Here is a 19,160-nt window from a genome sequence, read left to right as displayed (position 1 = left end):
CAGAACCTGGACAACCTTGCAGATTACCATCTACCATCCAGAGCCAAAGCATGCAACTGGCACTGCCTAAAAAAGCCACAGAGCAAGCAAACACCCCTACTGCCTCTAGCTGAAAGTTCCTAAGACAGGGCAAGGAAAGGTCTAGCCAGGACAGCACAAACAGCTGTTGAAGCGGATTACAAGGCAACACCCAATATCTGCTTCATAAGAACAGTGATAACAGAGGAGGCCTCTGGGAGGAAGCACTGCCTCTGTCAAAGGGAAAATTCTGAATGGAGAGATCATAACATGCTATAACTTTTGGTAAGCCCTGAAGTGGTTGGGTGGCTGTGAGAAGGAGGTGAGGTGTCCTGGGACTTTTCCGCTGGTACCTGGGCGTGGATGGCTTTTGGGATGCTATTGACATGACATTCTGTAGCACAGAGGCAGAACTCCAACCCTCTTTGATGCCGTGTGTGCAGTCCTGCTACAGCTGTGCCTCCTAGATTATCTGCCTGTTGCTGCAGAGCAGTCCCCACGGTCCTAAAGGAGTCTGCAGGACAGCCACAGGTCCCTGGAAGGGCTAGGAGACACCACGTGCTCTGCAGAAAGGGAAGGAGGAAAGGAGGGGTTAAACGACAGAGGGAGGGACGGCTACATTAGCAGATGTCCAGGCCTGAAAAGTAGGTCACCTATTTCTGCCTCGGGGGGCGATTTGAAAATCTACGCTACATCAATGCACAAACAAAGCCAAGTAATACAGCAAGGAATGAGCCTTAGAAGCCTGACAGAAACCCTCCAAGTACACACACAGCTCTTCTAACACACCATACAGTGATTTTAATTACGACTAATTAAAAAATATATTTTTACCTGCATAAACGTATATACAATCACATAAGAGGAGGGGCTAATGAGAAAGAAAAAATTGAAATAAAAATACCCAATAAAAGCAGAATTTCTCTTATTACCCATGTGCAAGGCTTGGACAGGTGTTCCAGGTTTTTCTCAGCAGCCTTATGCACATTATTTAGGCCTAGACTCTCAAGGATAAGTACTAACTCCTGTTGATGCCTTTGTGAGTCCTTGGAAGACGGACACTTTCAAATACCTCTGAGGTTGGGATCCTCAGTGTTCCTGTGTCTGTCTTAACATGAGAAGTTTGCACAGCTTCACTGAAGCAGGTCAGGTGGTCTCTGCAAGGCATTCCCTACCTCAGATGGTGAAATTACGTGAAGAGTTAATTGCAGTCACCTACGCTTTTCAGGAATCTAATCCCATGCTATGGGGGCAAGAAGGTCAGGACAGATAGGATAAGAAGGAGATGAGATACAGGAAATTAGGTGGATTTCTTCAGCCAGGTCAGGTTAGAGTCATTCAGTACTTATAGCCTCTAATTTATTCAGAAAAGAATAAAATTGAGGACAAATTCTGATAGACATAAAAGCAGCAAATATAATGATCGCTCCTGACTCCACATTATCCCCAAAGGATGAAAGCTAGTGGACTCACTGTAACGCAAAACATCTTTCAGGTAGGAAAAAACAATGGACTCATTACTTTGTATAATTTGTTCAGAAAACAGAATATTTCTTAACTTTCATAGGTTTTTAAAAGCTTTAATGAGAAACTTCTGAAATATTTTGAATGCTGCGGAAAACATATGGGTGTGGGGTTTATCTGTTTTGGGATATCACAGAAAAGTTACCAGGTACTCTTCAGAGCTCTCTGGTAAGGGTTGTTCCAAGCACAGTTTAAAAACTCTTATTCATTCATGTCTTATTTCTTTTACACCAACAGTGAAATTATTCTTTGGAGAGAAGCTGTCAGTTGGAATCCTCAAACATAAGGAATTAAATCAGCTGCCTAAAATCCAGACTTGGAGGAGGACTGAGGGCATGTTACATATTTGCTACAGTCAAGTCCTTAGTGAGATCGATTGAGTTTGGAGATACTTGGTCTCAAGCAGGGCCTGGAGAACTACCCTTGCATTGTGGCATCTGTCTTAACCAATCCTGAAGTTAGCTCAAGCTCTGTTCAGCCTGGATATGGCATTCTTAGTGTGCCTGTGCCACTTTCCTAATTTAAAAAGGGTTAAATAGCATTGCCAAGTGGGTCATGAGGTCTCTGCAAGGCATTTCCTACCTTAGAGATGGGAACTGCCTGCAGAGTTAATTGCAGTCACTTAGATTTTTTGGAGCCTAATCCCTTTGATAGGCACTCCTCATCTTTGCATACATGTTCCGTACCATGAGGGCAGCAGGTCAGGACAGATAGGAAGAGGATGGGACCGAGATAAAGCATCTTCATTTTCCTTGAAGTACTGAGAAGGTAATTTCTCCACCTTGTTTTTTCTTTGCTCATTCAGTCATTTTAGTTCTCAAATGATAGACCAACTGATCATAGTGGTCCTTTCCGGCACTGAGACAGGGAAATGTCTTCCTTTGCTCCTTCCTACCCAGTGGAACAATAGGTTAAAACCAAGAGTTCGGGTCTGTATTTCAAAGTCGCAGTACTTAAACTATGTACCAGTTTTCATCTTCATCAGTTTGGGGGAATGACACACCCTTTTCTGTGGTGGAGTTGAAGGGGAAGAAAGAGAAGAGAAAGGAAAAGCTTAAAGCAAAAATAACCTGCAACTGCTGCTTGTGACATGCACCTGATTAAATGACTTTCACAAGTTTGCCTGGGTAATCCAGCCTGTTTCTATCATCTCTTTTGGTCCCCTGCTACCATTTCACAGAAACTCAGTAGTTACTAGGCAGCTGTATCATGGCCAGTTGGGAAATGACACAATATATGCACTTTGCACGCTTGAAAAGCACCTTAATTTTCCTAAGAGAAGTACCATGAAGGTAAATTCTCTAACTTGTTTTTCCTCAGTGCTAGTTTAATCGGTTTAGCTATTAAAAGATAACATGGGTTTAGGACTATCATTAGACCAGAGTGGTCATGTGGTTATGCTGGTAATTAGCACTGCTGCTGAACAGTGTTACATTTTTTTAATAGGTAACTACGTAACAAAACCAGTACCCAGTGCACATCTAATGAAGCAAAAGAAAAATGAACACTCTCTCTCCCAGGATCTGTATTCAACCACTTGTGTAGCAGCTTGCTTCTCTCTTTTCTCCTCGGTCGTACTAGTATCTATATCAAAAGCATTTAATTGCTTGAAATAGGATTAAGACACTGAAGTCTAAAATTGCAATCCTGCAATCCTCCTGCTCAGCTGCTCTGTAAACTTTAAGGTATTAAAAAATCCCTGGGAGGGCTCTGAGAGGGCCAAACAGGTGACATCTGAATCATGGTGCAGAAGCTGTGTAATATTTGGCCTGAGTCCCCAGGGAATTCAGTTCAGTCAGCATTCCAAATCCTAGGCCTACTTCCCGGGTACTGTACTCCTTCACAACTCAAGAGTCTTTGGGTATGTTTTCCTCTGAAGCATAGCCAGAGGGGAAAGAAATGGAGATGGGTGTTCCTTTTATACAACAGCTTAATGAGACTGTGGTGTAGCTCCCATTCCCTTCTTTTGCCATGGAAATGTCAACCTGCACCTCTCAAATGTACCTATAATCACCAGATTACTCCTGAGGTGGGAATGTGTTGCCAGGCTCCTGTCAGGCCAGTTAGGACTGGAGAAGGATGAGCAGTGCTGTACACCAGTCATCGAAGGCAACTTCTCTGTACCTGAACTGGGTGCTGCAAGTGTATTTTGTTTAATGGATATTAAATTAAGTTCTGCTCACCTTTATCCCTAGACTTGGGTTTTAGCCTCAGATGCTTGTTGGAAACTATACATTATTTCTTCTGCTTACAGTACACAACCTGTTTTATTACTAGAGTGTAATTTGCTTCTGATGTTAATAATTGATGTAACCAGGTCTTCCCCTGTTCCCTATGATTCCTAAGTGTTATGTTTGGATGGGAGATAAACTGTAAGCCTCCAACCCTTTTATCTGGACAAAGTAACCCAAAGGCTCAAGGGAAACCACACTGCATATATATGGGGACAGTGGTAGCACCAGGACCTAATGTTTAGGATCATTAGGCTTCCATTTCTGCACCCATTTCCCCATGTAATAAACTATATGGAGTTTCCAACAAATTATGTCAAATTGCCTTTTGACCATGCCCTCACCAGTACGTCACTGCTTCCTCTGCTCTTTTGGAAAATGGATGGGAAGAAATTGGTGCTTTGCCCGTACTGCTGGCACACCTTGCCAGCCTTCAGCATCCTCTCAGAAAGAGAGAGGATCCATCCCAAGAGGGATGGGGTTGGTTACTCAGGACAGCTTTTCTGTGCAGCCATCCAGCAGGCTCCCACACCTGCATGCTGGGCCCACACTGTGCACTTCGCTGGCAGGTCACCAAAGCTAACAAGTTCTGTCTACTTGTTGCTCCAGGTGATATGACATGATTGCTAGTGCTGGGCAGGTGGGAGAAAAGGATGACCAGTATTGATATAAGCCCTCCCATGGAAATGGAAGGGGCATGGCCAAAGCACTCAAGTGAAAGCAAAATGGGTTGTTGCCAAAAATTCCCTCCGTGCCTGTGTTCTTTCCAGCAGGGCCACAAGCATGGTATGGAGGTCCTATCCTACTCCCCAGCAGCTTTGCCTTAGAAATGCTAATAGGATCAATGCTTGAAATGAGATTAGAAAACTGAACTTGGACATTTTGTTTCAACTAAATGGATTAACTTGTGGGTCTGGTGCAGTCAAACATGCATGGTCACCCTCAGGAGCATAACCATGATGTTATTGTTCAGAAATGCTCCTTCTCTCTTCTTAAAGCTACTTAGTTTTCGCAATTTTAGTAAGATGTTGAGCTAAACAATAAATCATTAAAATTCTTTAATAGGCTTTATTCTCTCCTGAACTATAAGAGGAACAATGGATTTTCTAAGAGCTATGTTTAAACCAGAGGTGTTTTTGTCTTGGCTGCCCTTACTCTACAAATACTCATTCAGTGTTAACAGAGATGGGGACTCTGGTGCAAGGCACCCAATTGTCCCACTTTGTCTGTTTCCTACATGTAACTTGTCAGTGCTTTGAAGAGTGAACCTCAAACAGATTAAAAGAGGTTAGGCTATGACTTCATTTTATGCCTGAGTTGATTGAACAGCCAGATATCACCAGTGGGGAGGTTCAGCTCCAGACCTGTGTGCAGGTACTCCCATTGCCTTGCAGGCACTGGTGCTTCCCTGTGCCTGTGGGAAACCCAAGTCTGCAAGGTGGGTAAACTGGAAATGAATAACCCCTCATAGGGTCCCTCAGCTGCCTTGGAGGGACAAAGGGAAGACAACATTTGGTAGGGACAGGACTGTGGTCGTCTTGGCAGAGCTGAAGCAGAAACACATTTCACGTGCTCATAGTCTGACATTATGGCTCCATAAGAGCAGCAGCAGCTAATGGTGAAATGCTGCTGAAAGGCTACAGTCCTGCCTGCCCTTCTCGGCTGTCACATCCAGCAATTGCAGAGCCACGGGACAAGCTGGCTTGGCAGGCTGTGCCACTGCTTGGGAAGACAAGTTTGTTGTCCAAGGTGTGGCAGAGCTGGGGAGTCACAGCAAGCCCTAGGAAATGCTTCCCCTGGCACCTGCAGGGAGGCCACCAGAGCCCACCAGCTTCTGAAGGGAGCATAGTGATGGCTGAGGGGTTAATGGTGCACACTGAGGAAACACGCTCAGCATTCTTTGGTGGGGTGACAGTGATGAGCAGGCTGATTATTTGTAACTTTTTTATTTGCCTATCACTTTATGCTGAGGAAATGGCTTCCATGAGGGAGTATAGGAATCCATCAGAAGTGCTCTCTCTCAAAGTGCCACAGGCAGCAGCCATCGCCAAGTTAAGATACTGACACTTGAAACACTAGCCAGAACTCATTTACTAAAACGCCATCCAGCTTCAGGTCCGTTGCCTAAAAGTTGGAGTTTCCCTGCCAGCAACAAAATACTACAGTCACCTGAAGCAGGCTAGGTTTTTGTTTCTGATTTGCCTGTAATCACAGGCACAGGAATGGTGTCGAGATCTTCAGATTTGCACGTAAGTTCCAGGGATAAAGGACAGGGATTTCACTCTTTTGCCTCTGGTTCAGCGTACTGTGTGATGTTGGGCAAGCCACGTAACCTCCTCATTTCCCCCAGCTGTTCAGTAGTGTTTTGAGATCTTCCTTGTGGACATGAAGTGTTTCTGCCTTGAGGTAGTAGTGCCCTGGTATTAGCAACTTATACGGTAATGGTAGTTTCATCTGGACAGATGTAGTTTTAAAAAATAATTTCACAAAATCAAGATTTAGAAATATATTGACAGGAAATCTCTAAGATAAAAACAGGGCCTATGAAGTCCCAGACTTTTCTGGAATTGTCGTGGTGGTGATAGAACCCTTGAAAACCAGATATGTGCCAGTGCAAATATTATCCTACCTCTTCGGAGCTAAGATGCATCTCTTGCTGCCAGGGCACATTTGCTCAAGATACAGGATGTGTCCACAGCGGCACAATTTAACACTTAGTTATTTGTGAGGACGCTTAATATTTACAGGAACTATAACAGGTACCTAAATATTTTACTGTTGTAGCTGTTCTACACTCAAGCTATTAATCCCCTCTCCAGATACCCCTTCTGGTGCTTGCTATATTATATTTATATGTATATATATATACGTATTTTCTAATCTCATTATCCTTTTAACAGGATACCTGCTTGTCCTGGGGATGCCATTTAACATGGTACACTCATCTATCCATTCTTTAGATCCATTCTTTCCTGTTAACTCTCTGCTCACAATTTCCAGTGTCTTTCCTACAGACTGTCATTGACAACACAACCAGAACTGCCCCTACACAGTTTATATTGTAAAATCTCCATTTGTTGTAGGTAGTGCAGGTGCTCAATGCTGGAACTTGCAAGTGGCATGACATAAACAAAACCACCCCACAAAAAAAACAGACACAGTGAAAGGAAAGAAAACAAAAAGAAGACAGCTAAAATAAAAGTGGAACAAATACATTCTAAAGAGCTTTCTGGACTGTCCACCAGCTGAAATAATGAATAAAGAAACAATGTCCCATTTCATGTTGATCGTTTTGAGGATAAACTTTTTTTTTTTCCTTTGGTACATTTCACTAAATAAATCTGCTTGCATGAAAAAGAGCAAAAACCGGGCTGACACTCAGAGATCTGTGTAAATCTGTGAAGTAGATCTCAGCAAATACATTTCATGCTGCTGAGTTTTTACCGTGTGTTTGTGACACATTAAGATCACATGGATCCATAATTGCTGCAGCTCCACCAACTTACTCAGGCAGAACAAGATGATCATGTGTTTGCACTGGCAGCCAACAAGCTCCTTTTAACAGAAGCAGCCCACCAGGCTCAGAGCTTGGGGAGGGCTTCTGTTCCGAGGTTTTGTGAAACAGGGATGTGCCATCATATACTGAAGGGGAACAAGCACAAGGATAGCTCTTAATAGGTTAATGTGCACTGCAACTCAATCTTTGGGAGAACCAGTAATGCCGACAGAGAGCACAGGAGCCAAAGCTTGGTCAACTGGTAGGAAAGACATAGGAACACAAAGAAAGCTGACACTGTGGCCCGCTTTTTATGCAATAAGCATTATGAAACCAAGCACCTGAGCAGCTGGCAAGAATTCCCGGACAAAGCACAAAGGCCAGGCCATGTTAGCCTGTTTGCAGCTATTGTAAATCTAACAGCTACCTTTTGCTTAGAAGCAAGTGTCTTAACCTATTTTTCTGTAGAGAAACCCCAAGCAGCCTGTATCCTATTTTGAAATTCTTCAACAGAACTCAAGAAATTCTTGAACATTGTGAAGGAGAAGATGTGGAGTCCCTCTGATCTGAAAAGGACCCACACAGAAAGGTAAGCAAACAGCTTTACTTATTATACTGTCCCTTTGTCCAAACCCCAAGATGTTTTACGTAGAGACAGGCTCCCATTAGCACCTTGTTTTTGTAGACCAAGATTTGAACCCATTTCTAGCTTGGATCATTGTTTCTCTCCTGAAAAAGATGCTGCTTTCTGCAGCAGCACCCTCAATATTTATGTCTCTTTGTAATATCACTACTTTGTCTTAATGGGAGCAGACCTGCTGATTGATTTTCAGTAAGATGTAAGTACAGCTGTACTGAGCTTAACTTTGTCAGATGAGCATGTGAAAGACGTGAAGATACATTATTCACAGTGGAGTTGCTTTATCCTAGACTGCTGATTCATAATGAAGTTAAAGAAATATATTGTTTTCCTCTCCCTTGAGTACATGAAATAAATACAGTGCCACCCTTCAGTTTTCATGTCCTCTACATGAAGGTTCCGCAAGAACTACCCTAATGCTAAACTATCATTTCAGCTCTGTTGTTTCTTTGCCCATTGTAAATAAATGAATTAATGAGTCCTTGCTTTAATCAGCCCGTGCCCTCTTAACAGGAAGCTGGTCAAAACCACATTGAAACCTGACAAAATCCCATTGAAGCTAGGCAAAAGCCCACCAAAACCAGACAAAACCTGTGGACACCAGGCAAGGCAGGTACCTGATGGTAACCTGCTGCCCACAGGCGATGTGCTGCTGACCACGGTGGCATGGTCTCCTGCAGGGACATGGATATCATCCTGACAGTGACATTCTGAAGCCAACGAGGCTGCCCTGAGAGGCCAAGGGGCTGCAGCCGGAGGGGTCACCACCTTTTTGGGCAGAGGTGATTCAGGAGGCTTTGTGAGGGAAAGCCAAAAGCGTCCTGGCTGGCCAGAACTTGTTCATGCCTTTAAGACACAGGGCGCTCAACATGCACCGTGGGTGTCCTGTGCCAGCTGTGGGGCTGTTCAAGTGTGTCACTTGAGCTTTCCAGCAGAGGCCCTTGCCCGACGTGCTCAGCCAAGCGGGGCTGCAGTGCAGCAGCCACAGCCCGCAGCTCCGCAGGTGACAGCCAGGGAGCTTTGCCAAGGCTGAGGCACAGCACCCGCCCTGGATCTCACACACGGTCATTCCGGAGCACTTCGGGCTGTATCGGGAATAGCGTGGCCACAGGACCAGGGCGGTGATTGCCCCCCTGTACTGGGCACTGGTCAGGCCACCCCTTGAGTGCTGTGTCCAGTTCTGGGCCCCTCACTACAGGAAAGACACTGAGGTGCTGGAGTGTGTCCAGAGAAGGGCAGTGGAGCTGGGGAAGGGTCTGGAGCACAAGTCTTGTGAGGAGCAGCTGAGGGAACTGGGGGTGTTTAACATGGAGAGAAGGAGGCTCAGGGGAGACCGTATCACTCTCAACAACTGCCTGAAAGGAGGCTGTAACCAGGTGGGGGTTGGCCTCTTCTCCCAGCTAACAAGTGACAGGATAGGAGGACATGGCCTGAAGATGCGTCAGGAGAGGTTTAGATTGGATATTAGGAAAAATGTCTTCACTGAAAAAATTGTCATGAATTAGAACAGGCTTCCCAGGGAAGTGGTGGAATCAACATCCCCAAAAACGTTCAAAAGGCAGTTTTGGGGACTGCAGGTGGAACCTGGGGACATGGTTTAGTGGTAAGCAAGGTGATGTTGCTGGTTGACGGCTGGACTTGACGACCTTAAAGGTCATTTCCAACCTTAATGATCCTATGGTTTTATAAAACACACACTGCCGGATCTTAAGAGCGCTGGGTACATGCACGGACACCTGCACGGAGGCAGGCTCAGAAAAAGGCAAGACCCGCTAGTGGAGAAGGCGGGCACCGATCCCGCTACCTCGCGCACCCCAGGCGGGCACTCTGCCACCGGACCCACCTCACCCCCCCCCACCCCCCCGGTGCCCCTCCGCGCGCCGCCGCCCTGTTGTCAGGCAGTTTGGCGCCCGCGCGCGCCCCGGGGGCGTGGCCCTGTGCACCGGCCAATGGCGAGGCGCGGCGGGTGAAGCTGCGGGACGGACGGCACCGCTGGCTCCCGCCCCCCCGCCGCGGCCTCTGAGAACCTCGGCTCCGGATTGGACAGAACGGGTTTATTTTTTAAAAGGAATCTGCCTTCTCTATTGGTCAAAGGAGACGCCTGTCAGCGTGACGTTACCTTGTTGCTAGGCCGGGAAGGTGGGAATCGACGTACACCCGCCCCATGCGCTGACTGGCCAACGAGAAGCCTAGAGCCCGCCCCCATGCGCGTCCCACCCTGTCGGAGGCGCGTAGCCGAGTGACTGACATTGGCCAGGCGGCCAGTGAGAGGCCGAGCTCCGCACAGCGCCCAATAGGAAGGCGCGAACCGGGGCGGAGGGCGGTGCCGGGGCGAAATGATTGGCAGGTGGGCGGAGGCAGAGGAGGGCTCGCCGGAGCTGCCATGTCCGCCATCTTGGAGCGTCGGTGATGGTGGCGAGCGGAGGCTTTCCCGCCTGAGTGGAGGCACCTGGAGCCTGTGGCGGGGGACGCGCTGCCGAGGTACGGCCGGGACGGCGCCGCGATCTCCCCTCCGCCGCTTCCAGCGGAGCAGCGTCCCGGTGGCGGCTCCTCCGCGGCGGCGCGGGCCTGGCGCCCGCTCACCGCCGTGCGGGGGCTCCGGGCGCTGCTCGGGCGGCACCGGGCCGGGGCCTGCCGGGGCCGGCCGTGCGCGGCCTCTCGCACCCGCAGCGCGGGACACGGAGCGCCCGAGGCGCGGCTGCGGGGCGCGGGGGCCTGGGCGCGGCGGGGAGGCCGGGCCGCGCCTCGGAGCCCGCCCTGCCCGCCGCCCCTTCTGCCCCTGGGTCCCGCGCGGGGTTCTCCGATGGGACGGTTGGGTTGTTTTGGATTTTTTAACACGGCAACTTCTTTGAATTACGGTGTTTTAGGAGCGTAGCACTGTTTGGGTAAGCTTTAACTGCTGTTAAATACGTTTGGCAAAATCTCACTTAGAACCTGCCAGTTTTTCTGGTTTTGTTTTGTACTGGTTGCTAAGAACTTTCCAAAGTGTAAGAGGAAATTAGTGTTTTAGTCTATTTAGTGTCATATGAGACTATCTTGTATGACATAAGTGCAATTGAGGCTAAAGATCATTTCTGTCAGCATAAATGTTACTTAAGTCAGAACAGTGGGATACTTTGAATGGGTGTGTTGCTATTTTAAAAAAGTGTTCTGAGTGGAAGAGTGGAGAGAAGAACTTAGGAGTAGGTGGATAGCTTTTGGAAGGGATTCTTTGAGATGTTGACAACTTAAAAATGAAAGATTATTTTACTGCTGGTGGTATTACTTAGGTTTAAAATGTCCTTCAGTGGAGTGAGTCTAAAGGTACTCTTAACAATGCAGTGTGTCTTTGGATTGCACAAATACCTGTGTGGTTTTTTTTTCTGGAATGCTGAAAGATGGGAATTATCTATTTTTCAGTGTTCCAGAAAGATTGCTGCAGTTATTTGAACTGCATGATCTATTTCCAGTGCAACAGACATTCTAATAAGACTCTGATTACTTAACTCTGTTTTATTTATGTTTCAGTAGCAAGGCATGGACTAAGTGAAGCTTGCAAGCGTTTTTTTATTTTACAAATAGAAAAGAACACTGCAGAATTATCTTTCAATGTGTAAATTGTTAATGAGATGTCATGCAAAAGTGATATCCAGTCTGCATGTTTTTCTTGACAATTTGTATTTTTAAGTGCTTGTTTAGGTTCATTTAAATTAAATATTTTGTCCATTATGATTTTCTTTGAACATTTATTTGCTTTCCGTGTGAAAAGCAGAATTCATAGGTATTGAATCCTGCACTCTATTGAGTTACTAAAGGAATTTATTTTCTAAAACTACTTGGAGTTACTGTTTTGGCCAGAAGATCTGTTGATGAGGTCTGTTTACAGTGAACAAGGAAAACACTGAGTTAAGTGAAAGTTGTAGTTTAGAAATTCCGGACAAGCAGCCTGTTTAACAGGAATGCCTTTAAGTAGGGTAGTGCATTACAGCTTCTTTACAAGCAACTTAGATTTGTATGTAAATTGCTGTAAGCATCACAGCTTTGGATTTTTTTCAAAATACAAATCAATTAGCCGTTATTCCCTTATGGAATTAAAGCTATTGGGTAGTTTATGTGTCTCTTCACAATACTGCCTGCAGACTGCTCACTTCTGCTGAGTTGGTGAAGAGCAAAAGTGACTTTTTCCGTCAGAGTGCTTCTGTCTTGCACTTACAGGAGGTGATGCTATAGCCTGTGTATAGATCGTGTTCTAGGAATGAAATTCAAGTGAATTAATAGAATGGAACCTGAATTTAGCAGTATTAGAGCAGAAATTTGTGTATGTGGCTTTAGTATTGGCAGATGTTTAGAGAGTGAGCTCTGTTGTTACGGCTCAACATCTTTGCTTATTTACTCAGCTTTAGCTTGGCATGCATGTACTGTGAAATGCTAAAGAGCTGGCTCAAAACCAACCAGTATGGGATTGGGACAGTCAGAAGGGAGAAATGTGTTGAAGAATTGTTTGGGCCACTCTCCTTTCTGTCCATTAGTGTCCTGTTTTGTCCAAGTACTTAAAAAGCTTTGAAGCATGTATTTAGCTCCACAGTTAAAGATTGCTCTTTGTAACTATATTGCAATAAGGTGTTTTTTAGCTTCAGTGTTTCAGCATACTACACAACATCTTTGTAGGTGGGAGACTTTTGTATTCACTTTTCTCGGGTAGCTGAGTTAATTTATGGCCTTTGGAAGCTCTGATGGAAGCCATGGATTTTGTGCTTGGGCAGAAGAGGTGCTGGTATGAGCATAGTGATCTGTTTCTGTGGTAAGGTAGGATGGCCTAAGCACATTGTCTGCCCTCTAGATTAGTCTTTTGTAGTAGTACCTTCACCTGTGATCCTTAAGCTTGCTGTGTATTCTACTATCTCATATGCCAGGTTTAGGAATACTGTGTTATCTCAAGTTAATATCTGAAGTCCAAATTCTAGAAGACCAGATGTCTGATAGGGTTATCATAAGAGCAGGATGTAGAGCTGTTATTTTTGTCAAAACTTTTCACAACAATAAAACAAGTACAGGTAAATGAGAAATAATATCTTGCTTGTGTTTTCTTATTTTGGTAAGTTGGAGGAAGCGAGCAAAGAACTTGAGAAACTAGTGATCCTGGTATTTTCAGGGTGGGAAGCAAGCCTTAAAAGATCGAGGACAAGATACACAGAGAATGTGAACATCATGTTGAAAGCTCTGCATAGCATGTTTAATTGTTTCTGTAGTGTGTCAGGGTGCCAGCATCTGTTTTAGAAACTATATGCTACTAAGCAACTGAAGTAAAATATTTTTCTACTCTTGGATATTATATGTAGCTTTATAGCTAGTTTGGGACACTTCTCAGGAAATGGGATAGACTGAAAAGATTGGGAAGACGTGGTTTAAGCTTGCCTGTTTATGGAATAGCTCTTCACACACTATTGGCAAAAAAATTGTTGGTCTGAAATACGAGACTTTTCGTGACCCTTGATTATTTAATAGCTTCCATAACATGTCAAGAAGCACGTTTGAAATGGTATATGTGATTTGGAATAGGTGAAAAAGTTCCCACCTAACCCTTTGACTTTTCTTTCTTCTTGCCATTAGTTCATATAGTCATCTCTTAATCCTGTTAAATGGAGGTATCTTTTCCTCTTAAACTTGAAATGCTCAATAACAAATCTGTGGGATGTGTTGCATGCCAGCTGTGGAAAAGAATACCAAAAGCACTTCAGCATACAACCTTATAGACCAGTGAAGCTGTAACACACTCCACTGGGGGGGAGATTTATGTTGTTAGGCATGTTGGCAGAATGGCTAGGAGTGCCTAGGAAATGCATAGTGGGGATTTGATTAATGAAGGGAAGGGGAGTAAAAGAGGAGAGTAAAAAAATGTATATGTGCACAAGCAGAAACTGCCGAGTGGCGAGACTTGGGGATTGATTATTTTCCTTGGAACATTCTTAAAACTTTATCCTGTTTCATTTTGAATGAGATGATTCCAAACATTTATGCAGTTTAAGTTGTGCATCTGTAAGGAGGTGGTAGTACATGGCCTAGTGGTCTCTGGCCTGTGTCCATTGGGCCTTCTTGAAAATGAGCACTGGAACACCATAGGCCGCCTCTTGTCACCTGTGCCAAAAAGATGCTTTTAAACGTGAAGAAATCTCTTAATGCCTTTTTATGATGCTCAGGCCTGTCCTGCGTGAGGCTTGAGAAATGGCCATGGCATTTCCATTTTGGTAACAAAGCATAGTTGGGATGGAGGATGAAAATGTCAAATACTGTAGTAAAAAGTAGTTTCTGATTTTATTTAATACGTTCTAGAAGAGCTGTTTCAGTACTAAAAGCATTCTGATTGTTAATTACAAAAGTGAATCCCAGGCCTCCCAGCCCTGTTATGCAGTGGGTGAGTTCCCTTCTTAAGTGACTATTGGCAGGATTTGTAACCGGATACCAGTATATAAAATAAGATTTTGTTGTACAAATTTAACTTTTGCTGTGGGTTTTTGAAGTGAATCCCGTTATTTCCCAACCTGTTCTGTAAATGTACATGATGCTCCTTTAGAAGAGCAAAGCCTAAGACCCTAATCCTCAATTGTGTGTTGCACATTTCTCTCTTGTGGGAGTAACCTAATTGATAGATTAAAAGCTTCAGGTAGTGCTTTATGCAGTGGCTGTAGGCAATGCTAGTGCAGGTATGACTGCATTTTCCATTGTACTGTAACTGGTTTGAGCTTTTGTGTTAGAGCAGAAAACAATGGGTATTTCTCAAGGCTTGCCTCACTACAAGTTGATATTATTTCAGTACCATTTGCATTGTGAAAGGAATATAAGCTGCTGCCTCCACAGGATGGATTTTTGCATCTTTGTAGCAGAGTGCTTATACAATCAGTGATTCTCATAGAAATGGTGAAAATACAATGCTGTTTGCTTTTTTGTGTAAGCATAGTGGAAACCAAGTCTTGTGTTTCCAATATACTTGGGGGGGGGGGGGGGGAGGGGAAGGTGGTTTTTTTATTTGGTTGGTTTTTTCAATTACTGCAAGTTTTATTAAAAAAATCATAGGTTAGGTATTGATGAAAAATCTCTTTCTTTCTGTGATATGCAGAAGTGGGGCTCTCCATATTCTGTTCCTGCTTACCATGTACCTACTACTTTGACCAGTCCCCAGTCTTAAGAGTTCAGCTGCAAAGTTTAGTTCTGGTTTGAACAACAGAATTTGAATTCATGTTATTTCTTCTGCTACTGTCTTGACGGTCTTGCTGGAGGTCCATGTAACTGAAAGCTAAGTCTTCTAGAAAATAAAAAGTAGTAGGTTACATTTGACAACTTTAGCTGTTGTTACCAAACTTCTTGGAAAAGGATGGAAAGTTTAGAGACAGCTAAAAGCTGTGGTGGTGGCACGAACAGACCCGCTTTTAGATAGGGGGGTTCCTACTGATGTAAGCAGCTCCTTTCTCTAGGAACCCAACATCCATTTCATTGTTGGTCAGTCCAGATGGAAGTGCACCTAGAAGTTGCAACAGCACAGGGGTTTTGTTCCCATTGGCCATGTTTGTCTTCCTCTGTTCTTTCTGACTATTACAAAGAAGGAGGTTGTCACTGCTCATGGCAGCTCTATGGGGTAAGGGCATGTACGTGTTTTTTCCTGTCTCTGAGGGGCAGCTGTAGAAGGTACAGTGAGCTGGCTATGAAATATCAGTTCTTCCTCTTGGCTGTGACTAGCAAGCATTCATCAGAGGATCCTTCTCTGTGTGTACTTGATGCTGATGATGGGCTCTTTGTTACAGCTTTAAGCCACATCTAAATAACAAAGAATTGTTCACTGAACATTGCATTTAGTGAAATTTGTTTGATAAAGGAGATGGTAAAGGTAACATTAATGAGAGGTCTGCATTGCTTAATGATCAACATAAAAAACTGTGTTTTTTCAGGCTGCTTGCCTGTACTGTAAGGGCGAAGGCTCTCTTCTAGAGTCACAATACAAGTTTACAAATTTTTCTGATACAGGTAATATGTGATTGAAGACTGAACTTGCGACTTTATTCTTCTCAACCCATTAATGCTTGATTGCTTTAATTACTCAGTAGTTGTGCCAGGTGCAGTTGTCTTAATATGACTTCAGTCATAGATGAGCACTTTTTTTTCCTGTGACTGCCTGTTACAATATGCCCTCCTGCTGTACTTAAGTATTACTTGAGAACAAAAACCAAAGAACTTTAACATAGCTGAACTGAGTACCAGCTACACTTGGCTTGGATGCTCTGCTTCAAAAATGCAAATTTATATTTTGCAAAAATGCAAGTTATAAATATAAATTAATCCCTAATGCCTTGGTTATTGACTAGGGAATTTAGTTGCCCAGCTTGGAATTGGAGAGATAGGATATTGAAGGCAGACAAGAATAATTCTGAATCTTTTATGTATGAGGGTGTCTATGAAGAAAGATTCAAAGTCTGGAAAACCCATGGGGTTTATGTATGTATGTATTTATTTATTTATTTCATATAGGAAACACCTGCAGGTGTTTTTCACTATGGGAAACTGGATGCCTTTTAGGGCATAACAGAAAGCAATGATGTTAATACTTGTACAAGATTGTTTTCTTTGAAATGCACTGGTCCACTCTTCCTCTCCTCTGTACTTCAGAAGTCAGCAGTTTAACTTGCAATTCTAGCCATAAGGCTGGAGATCAGAATGCACTGGGGTTGGTTTTTTTCCTCCCATGTTGAAGTTGTAGCCCCATGTAGCCAGGAATGAAATTATTTATTGAGACAGTAAAAATTTGTAATCTGGTACTGATCTCATCATCATAAGAAAGGATTATAGGTTATCCAAATGTCTATAATTTTTAAAAAAAATTATTGTAGGTAGTGAACATTGAGCAAAACCACCTAAGAAGTCTTGTTTTAGACTTTAAGGCATTTCAAACTAAGTTAATTTCTGTGCCACTTGGCATAGTAGTAACTTGACTTTTTGGAATGGTAATAAGACTGTCTTGACAAAGGTCTGTGTGGAACCCTAAATGTTACTGAAAAGGATGGAAGACTTAAGTTCAGGTCTTAAGTAAATTGATTTCTAAGTCTTCAGCTCAGTGGGGTATTTCTCTTTAGGGCTTTATCATGTAATGCTGTAATAAATACCATATTAAATTCTGAGCTTGCATTTTAAGTAGCTTGGTTTCTTTGAAACTTTATGCTTGAAATCCCTTGAGTAGGCGTAGGTACAGAAGTATCACTGTAGTTTTCTGTAACTATAACCTATCGGTGCTGTTTTCAGTCTTGCATTTGGATTAGTTTTAACAGTGTGTGTTTAGTAATTCCTAGTTAGTAAAGTAACACTTGGTGAGAGTTGAGGCTCTTCTTGCAGCGAGAGAAAACTGTTGGCAGATACATTGGTATTAAGAGAAAGAAGTTGTAGGAAGGAATGGATGCGGAAAGTATTGTGGTGAGTTACTGTGTGGTAGCCTTCTCTTGAAAGGGCACAAAGAAAATGAAAAAGAAAACAGCCAGTTGAAGGAAGGATCATTTCAAAAGGACACTGTGTCCCTTAACTATGGCACATTGCTTGAACAGCTTTTTTAAACTCTGTTTGCAAGTACATACTAGTGTACTTATGGTATTGCACAGCTGATGATCATTCAGTGTAAAAATTTAGACTAATCACCTTTTGGAAACAGTATTATTAAGAACTGCTGCTAAATCTTTGAGACAGACTTGCCCCATAGTTGCCACTTGCAACTGCGGCAGAATTCTGAAAGGCAGTCCAACAAATGTACTCTTCTGATGCTCCAGAGAGAAGCATTGAAGTAGAATTTAAAAAAGATTATTTTGAAGATAACAGAGAAAATAGTTGGTTTGGCATTTTTTTTATGGAACTTCAGCTTTTTTTTCCTTAAACTAGGGTGAGTGTTGCACTTGGAAGAAGGTGGCTTATTCTGTTAGGTGGTCTTGATTTTTGTGGTATTGTCCAGCAAAATAGAAGAGTTCCATGATCAAAGCATTACTTCAGTTGAGACACCAGAGTCTGAAAATATGTCATGTAATTCCTCTCTGTGTATGGTTTGTAAAAGCACAGCATGGCAAAACTCACATTACTGGAGTCTCCAGAATGTAAATTGCCTGGGGGACTGGGGAATGGGAAAGAAAGATAGCATTAGCTTAATAGCCACTTCAGACTTCACTGGGAAGGCTTTTTGCACTTAAATTTTGTGATTTTGCTCATTTTCTAATTTCTTTTCTAGAACATATTTTTGCATGCACCTAAATAAAAATGATAGTAATTCATTAAACTTACATAGGTGAGAATTGGTGGAATCTTCCCATTCAAAGCAGTATTTTCTTAGTTTTCTAGGATGAGTTTCTCAGAAAAGTAAAGCTGGTCATGCTTCTTTAATGCTCGTTGTTTAAGTAACCTTGGACTGTTGTCTTCATAGCATTCTGTATTACAGGAGGAGGCTATTGAGTCACTATTCAGCTGTCTTAGTCTTTGAGTGATAAGTTAATCTGACTGTTTGGCATCAAGTACTTAATTGACACTTCATATATATTAAAATATTTTTCTTTTCTAAGTACTTGCCTTCATCCTCAGGTTATCTGCGGAGGTGGGGAAATTGTTGTATAGACTATTTTCCCTGAATATATAGAGTATGTTTTGTGAAGGAAAGGAGAGTGTTCTTGGTTGGTTAAAGGCTCAAATAAAGCTGTAAGATGGGCACTAGGCTGGGGAAGATGCCAAGTGGCACTAAAGCATTTTGCTAAATGCAGATACCAAAATCTAGAGAAGTGAATATGCTAAAGTAGCATCACTCCCCTTGTATCTAGGTGCTGCTTCTGTGTTTTATTTCTCTTGCTTGGCACTGGAAGAACTTTTCTACTTTTGTCCCAGGGATTGTATTGTTAAACTTGAAAATACTGGGATTCTAGAAAAAAAATATAGATGGGACTTAAGCTCTTTGGTAAATAGTAGTATTTCCCCAAGAGCAAATCAAAATAAAAGATGTTTTAACTGCCTTAAATTAAAGATTAGAAGAAGAAATGTCTTCTACTTTTCATTTCATGATGTTGGCTCTGAACACTTTGAAGAGTGTTAGGGATTCTAACTTTCATTTTGAAAAGCAAAACATGTTTATGATACTGTCATTAGGGGAATATTTCGCTTCTGTATGCGTGTAGGGTGGGTTGAATAGTTCTGTCAGCTTTTTCAGGATACGATAGCATTTCTTGATATCCTAATTAAAAGAACTTGAGAACTTGCAGCTGTCAAA

At 43.1% G+C, this 19,160-nt stretch overlaps 1 protein-coding gene across 3 annotated transcripts in view; it reads left to right on the top strand.

Moving 5' to 3' along the window:
* Positions 1-10,271: 10,271 nt before the first annotated feature.
* PPP6R3 (protein phosphatase 6 regulatory subunit 3) overlaps positions 10,272-19,160 on the top strand; it is a 50,766-nt gene continuing 41,877 nt past the window's right edge. For all 3 annotated transcript variants that reach the window (XM_048305719.1, XM_048305720.1, XM_048305725.1), the window contains exon 1: positions 10,272-10,390. The gene's annotated coding sequence lies outside the window, so the exon portion shown is untranslated. The remainder of the gene's footprint in view (positions 10,391-19,160) is intronic.

The sequence above is a fragment of the Corvus hawaiiensis genome, chromosome 6 (genome assembly GCF_020740725.1).
Source record: "Corvus hawaiiensis isolate bCorHaw1 chromosome 6, bCorHaw1.pri.cur, whole genome shotgun sequence".
Taxonomy (NCBI): Eukaryota; Metazoa; Chordata; class Aves; order Passeriformes; family Corvidae; genus Corvus; species Corvus hawaiiensis.
The sequence above is the reverse complement of the archived record's forward strand: the minus strand, read 5'-3'. Positions and strand labels throughout refer to the sequence as shown.